We start from the raw sequence: 7544 nt of genomic DNA on the forward strand, positions 1-7544 counted from the left end.
AAACTTTCTTATGAGTGTGTTGAATACTAAGAAAAGTTTGATGCTTGATGATTGTTTTGAGATATGGAGGTAATAATATCAAAGTCAAGCTAGTTGAGTAGTTGTGAAATTGAGAAATACTTGTGTTGAAGTTTGCAAGTCCCGTAGCATGCACGTATGGTAAACGTTATGCAACAAATTTGAAACATGAGGTGTTATTTGATTGTCTTCCTTATGAGTGGCGGTCGGGGACGAGCGATGGTCTTTTCCTACCAATCTATCCCCCTAGGAGCATGCGCGTAGTGCTGAGGTTTTTGATGACTTGTAGATTTTTGCAATAAGTATGTGAGTTCTTTATGACTAATGTTGAGTCCATGGATTATACGCACTCTCACCCTTCCATCCTTGCTAGCCTCTTCGGTACCGTGCATTGCCCTTTCTCACATTGAGAGTTGGCGCAAACTTCGCCGGTGCATCCAAACCCCATGATATGATACGCTCTTTCACACATAAACCTCCTTATATCTTCCTCAAAACAGCCACCATACCTACCTATTATGGCATTTCCAAAGCCATTCCGAGATATATTGCCATGCAACTTTCCATCATTCCGTTCATCATGACACATTCATCATTGTCATATTGCTTAGCATGATCATGTAGTTGACATAGTATTTGTGGAAAAGCCACCGTTCATAATTCTTTCATACATGTCACTCTTGGTTCATTGCATATCCCGGTACACCGCCGGAGGCATTCATATAGAGTCATCTTTGTTCTAGTATCGAGTTGTAATCATTGAGTTGTAAATAAATAGAAGTGTGATGATCATCATTATTAGAGCATTGTCCCAAGTGAGGAATAAAAAAATAAAGGCCATAAAAAAAGAGAAGGCCCAAAAAATGAGAGAAAAAGAGAGAAGGGACAATGTTACTATCCTTTTACCACACTTGTGCTTCAAAGTAGCACCATGATCTTCATAGTAGAGAGTCTCTCATGTTATCACTTTCATATACTAGTGGCAATTTTTCATTATAGAACTTGGCTTGTATATTCTAGCAATGGGCCTCCTCAAGTGCCCTAGGTCTTCGTGAGCAAGCAAGTTGGATGCGCACCCACTAGTTTCTTTTGTTGAGCTTTCATACATTTATAGCTCTAGTGCATCCGTTGCATGGCAATCCCTACTCCTTGCATTAACATCAATCGGTGGGCATCTCCATAGCCCATTGATTAGCCTTGTTGATGTGAGACTTTCTCCTTTTTTGTCTTCTCCACATAACCCCCCTCATTATATTCTATTCCACCCATAGTGCTATGTCCATGGCTCGCGCTCATATATTGCGTGAACGTTTATAGGTTTGAGATTACTAAAGTATGAAACAATTTCTTGGCTTGTCATCGGGGTTGTGCATGATGAGAGCATTCTTGTGTGACGAAAATGAGACATGACTAAACTATATGATTTTGTAGGGATGAACTTTCTTTGGCCATGTTATTTTGAGAAGACATAATTGCTTAGTTAGTATGCTTGAAGTATTATCATTTTTATGTCAATATGAACTTTTATCTTGAATCTTTCGGATCTGAATATTCATACCACAATTAAGAAGAATTACATTAAAATTATGCCAAGTAGCACTCTGCATCAAAAATTCTCTTTTTATCATTTACCTACTCGAGGACAAGCGGGAATTAAGCTTGGGGATGCTTGATACGTCCCCAACGTATCTATAATTTTTGATTGCTCCATGCTATATTATCTGCTATTTTGGACCATATTGGGCATTATTTTCCACTTTTATATTATTTTTCGGACTAACCTATTAACCGGACGCCCAGCCCAGAATTGCTATTTTTTGCCAATTTCAGTGTTTCGGAGAAACAGAATATCAAACGGAGTCCAAATGGAATGAAACCTTCGGGGGCGTGATTTTCTTATCAGATAAGACCCAAGAGACTTGGACCCTCCGTCAAGAAAGCCACAAGGCGGTCACGAGGGTGGAGGGCGCCCCCCCTAGGGCGTGCCCCCTGCCTCGTGGGCCCCTCGAAGCTCCACCGACGTACTCCTTCCTCCTATATATACCTACGTACCCCCAAACGATCGGGGACGGAGCCAAAAACCTAATTCCACCGCCGCAACTTTCTGTATCCAGGAGATCCATTTGGGGCCTGTTCCGGAGCTCCGCCGGAAGGGGAATCGATCATGGAGGGCTTCTACATCATCATCCAAGCCCCTCCGATGAAGTGTGAGTAGTTTACTTCAGACCTACGGGTCCATAGTTAGTAGCTAGATGGCTTCTTCTCTCTTTTTGGATCTCAATACAATGTTCTCCCCCTCTCTCGTGGAGATCTATTCGATGTAATCTTCTTTTTCCGGTGTGTTTGTTGAGACCGATGAATTGCGGGTTTATGATCAAGTCTATCGATGAATAATATTTGAATCTTCTCTGAATTCTTTTATGTATGATTAGTTATCTTTGCAAGTCTCTTCGAATTATCAGTTTGGTTTGGCCTACTAGATTGGTTTTTCTTGCCATGGAAGAAGTGCTTAGCTTTGGGTTCAATCTTGCGGTGTCCTTTCCCAGTGATAGAAGGGGCAGCAAGGCACATATTGTATTGTTGCCATCGAGGATAACAAGATGGGGTTTTTATCATATTGCATGAAACTATCCCTCTACATCATGTCATCTTGCTTAACGTGTTACTCTGTTTTTAACTTAATACTCTAGATGCATGCTGGATAGCGGTCGATGAGTGGAGTAATAGTAGTAGATGGAGGCAGGAGTCGGTCTACTTGTCTCGGACGTGATGCCTATATACATGATCATACCTAGATATTCCCATAACTATGCTCAATTCTGTCAATTGCTCAACAGTAATTTGTTCACCCACCGTAGAATACTTATGCTCTTGAGAGAAGCCACTAGTGAAACCTATGGCCCCAGGGTCTCTTTTTCATCATATCAATCTCCATCACTTTATTATTGCTTTGCTTTTACTTTGTCTTTACTTTTTACTTTGCATCTCTATACCAAAAATACCAAAAATGTTATCTATCATCTCTATCAGATCTCACTTTCATAAGTGACCGTGAAGGGATTGACAACCCCTAAGCGCGTTGGTTGCGTTGAGCTATTGTTTTGTGTAGGTACAAGGGACTCGCGCGTAGCCTCCTACTGGATTGATACCTTGGTTCTCAAAAAACTGAGGGAAATACTTACGCTAGTTTGCTGCATCATCCTCTCCTCTTCGGGGAAATCCAACGCAGTGCTCAAGAGGTAGCAGTTACACAGACTCGGTTACAAGGGAGGAGATCTGCATATCCGAATCGCCAAGCTTGCCTTCCACGCAAAGGAGAGGCCCATCTGGACACGGGACGAAGTCTCCAATCTTGTGTCTTCATAGTCCAACAGTCCGGCCAAGGTATATAGTCCCGCGGTCCGAGGACCCCCTAATCCAGGACTCCCTCAAACACGTCGCAGCCCTACCTAGGTACAACAGAGAGGTCAGTAGCCCATCGCCCATTGCACACCTACACGTTGCGAGGGCGGCCGAAAACAGACCTAGCCTCCCTAATATAAGAGCAGGCGTTCTAGTCCAATCTGGCACGCGCCGCTTAGTCGCTAACGTCACGAAGGCTTCGGCTGATACCACGACGTCGAGTGCCCATAACTGTTCCCACGTAGTTGGTTAGTGCGTATAGGCCAATGGCCAGACTCAAATCAAATACCAAGATCTCGTTAAGCGTGTTATTTAGAAGTAACCGCGGACGCCGACCAGGGTCAGGCCCACCTCTCTCCTAGGTGGTCTCAACCTGCCCTGTCGCTCCGCCACAAAGATCCACCCAGAGGGCCGTCTGGACAAGGGTCCTTTCAGCCCCCAATCCGTGAATCACTCGTGGGTACTCTACAAGCCGACCCGTCTTTAGTCATCACATGTATCATGTATAAGATATATAATATATACCCGTGATCACCTCCCTAGTGATCACGGCCCGATAGTATAGCATGACAAACGGACAAGAATGTAGGGCCACTAATGGAATACTAGCATCCTATACTAAGCATTTAGGATTGCAGGTAAAGGTAACAACAATAGTAGCAAAGACATGATATGCATCAGAATAGGATTAACGGAAAGCAGTAACATGCTACACTACTCTAATGCAAGCAGTAAAGAGAAGAATAGGCGATATCTGGTGATCAGGGGGGGGGGGGGACTTGCCTGGTTGCTCTGGCAAGAAGGAGTCGTCAACAACGTAGTCGATCAGGGGGGGTCGCCGGCAGTCTCGGGGTCTACCGGAAAGAAGTAACAGAGGGGGAACACAATAAATAACAAAGCAATCAAAACATTACAAAGCATAACATGGCAATACGCGGTACTAAGGATAACCTAACGTAGTATTAGGTGCTACCGGCGAAGGGGGGAAACATCCGGGAAAGTATTCCTGGTGTTTCGCATTTTCGGGCAGATGAACCGCAGGGGAAAAGTTGCATGTTCGCTATGCTAGGGACATGTGGCGAACGAACGGACCACGTATTCCGATCCGTCTCGTCGTTCTGAGCAACTTTCATGCACAAAGTATTTTCATCCGAGGTACAGTTATTTTATATGAATTTTCAAAGTTTAAACATTTTCTGGAATTACTGGATTCAAATTTGATTTGAAATTAAAAGGATAAAATACTATGCGTACACAACGAGGTACCCAGCAGTGTATGTGTGTGGCTGACAGTGGGGCCAAGTTGCTGAGTCAGCAGCTGACTGGTCAACCCTTATCCACTGGAATAGTGGAGGGTGGCCCCACCTGTCATAGGTAGTGGGCTTAAACTGAGGGTTATTTTAAAAGGAGATTGATTAAAGACGTGGGGCCCATGTGTTAGGGGCACATTAACTTGACAATGGGTTAGTTTTGTTAGGTAATTAGGGAGGGGGGCCTAGTAGTCAGTGGGTGATTAGGGGGCTGTTAGCGGCTAATAGGGGATTAGCCCCTTAATTTTGGATGGTTGGGGGCCCGCTGGCAGAGCCACAAAGGCCAGCCCTAGCGCGGCTATGCGCATGCACGCACGAAGGCCAGGTGCCGCGAGCGCCCGGACCCGACGGTGCGTCGGCGGCCAGGGCCAGCAGGCCACGCGGGCAGCCGGGCGAGCGGGTAGCGCCGCCAGCAGGAGCTGCTCCTAGCCGCGACAAGAAGGGGGCGGCGCGGCTGGCGCGGCCAGCAGCAGCAGCAGAACAACGAGCAGCAAGGCGAACGGCGGCGGCGGCCAAGCAGCAGCGCGCAGAGCGGCGCGCGAGCGCACGGGATGCATAGGCGCGGCGAGGCGCGTGTGTGGCGAGGCGTCGCGGGCGCGAAGAGCATGACATGGGCGCGACAACGGGGAGCAGCGGGAGGAAGAACGCGTGCGCGGGCGCGGCCACGAGCAGCGAGATGCAGGTGTTCTGCTACGGCGGTTACGACGACAAACCGAGGGGGAAAAGAGGGGGAACCGGTGAATGGGCTCACCGCGAGTTCGGGGAGGTGCTCAGGGTAGTCTGGGATGGTCGGGACCGAGCGAATCGACGACGGTGGCGCGAGGCTGTGGCGGTGAAGAAGGTGATCATGCCGTCATCTTGGGGCCTCCCGATGCGAACGGAGTAGCGGGAGAGGACGAGCACGACGTGACGGATCCCACGGATAGCGCGGGACGGCAATCGGCGGCCGTTGGCCACACGCACGTTGACGGCGCGGCCATGGATGCGCGCAGGCGAGCTCGAGGGCGAAGGTGGGAGACGATGGAGAGGGGGGATGTGGCTTGGGTTCGGCTGGAGGTCGCGGACGACGTCTTTAACCCTAGGAAGGGCCGTGGGATGGCCAGCACGTCACCCAGCCATCGGCCATGGCGGTTGGATGGCCACCACGCACTCCCTGCCTCCTGTAGCAGGAGGTGGAAGGAGAGGTGCGGCTGGGCTAGGCCGGATGTACACTGTGCACTTAGGTCCAGTGCACATTAGGTTTTATTCTTTTCTCTTTTATTTTGCTATTTTGTTTCTTTTTTATATTGTAATTCCTTTAGCCACTATTTGGATTTTATAAAATATGTAACTAGTCCCATAAATAACATTGCAATATATAGCACTGCGGGAGGCATTTGAAAAGCGTTGGAATTTTTATAATTTTAAGAGTGGTTAAAATATTGTTTTGGCCCCTGTGTTAATTGGTTTAGGTCATATAAATATTTTATTAAATGTTGATTTCACCATCATAATTACTTACAATTTACTTTCCACATAATTGGTATGCATTATTTTGCATTGCCACAACAAGTTTGAGTTTATAATTAAGTGAAAAAGGTGTTGCTGGTCCACTATTTTAATATCCAAGGGCAATTTTATAATTCGAAAAATGTTAATTATTTCATGACAAATTGTTAGTGAATATTTGCAACCCACCGAACATTTTTGTTTTACCGTATTAAGAAATAATAGTTTGTCTTTATTTTAAATTTGAGTTCGAATCGGGTTTGGATCAAAGTGAGGTTTAGCAAACTAACTGCAATGACATGGCATCATTAGGAAGGATTACTATAGCTTAATTATCCGGGCGTCACAATTCTCCTCCACTACAAGAAATCTCGTCCCGAGATTTAGGAGCGGGGGTAAGGGGGAGGGATTTGGTTATGAAATTCTAACAAGTCTTTTCGGTGTTGGTTGCTCTTTTCGAAGACGTCAATTCATTATGTTGATACCTTTATTCCTCTGCTCCAGGTAATCATGATGAAGTCGACCTCCTTTCTTCGGAAAATATCGCCGTACTTACAAATAGGTAAGGGGCTGCTCTAAAACGATAGAATGGTATAAGGGGAACTCATTTGGGGTTATCCCAGGAATGAACACATGAGTATCTCTAGAGTTGAACAAATAAAACACATCGAGAGACAAGTAAGAAGGAACCACAAGAAGTTTCAAGCGCATAGACAATCGTTCGTTGCCTGAAACAGAGTGTGAAAGGGGTTCAGAGCAACATGAATAAGTGTTGTGTTTCATACCAGAATTGATGATCTCTCGGAAGGTGGCTTGTGAATTACTTACGAGGTCATGCGCGATGAATAACTTTGGGAACATGGGGGCTTACAGGAGAGTCAGGTTTCGATCATGTGGATCTGTGGGTTATGGGCCCACCATGTGGGTTAAAAGTAGGAAAGCGGTGATGTCTTGCACGATCATGTAGGCAAGGCATGTCAGAGGATAGCCTGTCAGTTATGTCGGCAACAACATCGGTACCAAGGGCGAGGGACGAAGAGAACCATTTTCCTGCTCGTTGAACGAGGCGGACCAATAGGCAAAGTTCTCGTCCATCGGTGGTTACCGAAATGTCATCAACAAAAGTAACAAGATCTTATTGACAGAGTGGTACAAGGAGGTGTTTACATAAGCAGGGAAATATTACTGCTTATATAATATAGATCACAAGAAGGTTTAAACAAACCAATGGGAAGGAAAAGTGATTTATCAGGTTTAAACAGAACAATGGAAAGGAAAATGTGTATACACACATATTTCGGGGGTATATCCTTCCCAAGGACAAGC

Source organism: Triticum aestivum, chromosome 7A (genome assembly GCF_018294505.1).
Source record: "Triticum aestivum cultivar Chinese Spring chromosome 7A, IWGSC CS RefSeq v2.1, whole genome shotgun sequence".
NCBI classification, from domain to species: Eukaryota; Viridiplantae; Streptophyta; class Magnoliopsida; order Poales; family Poaceae; genus Triticum; species Triticum aestivum.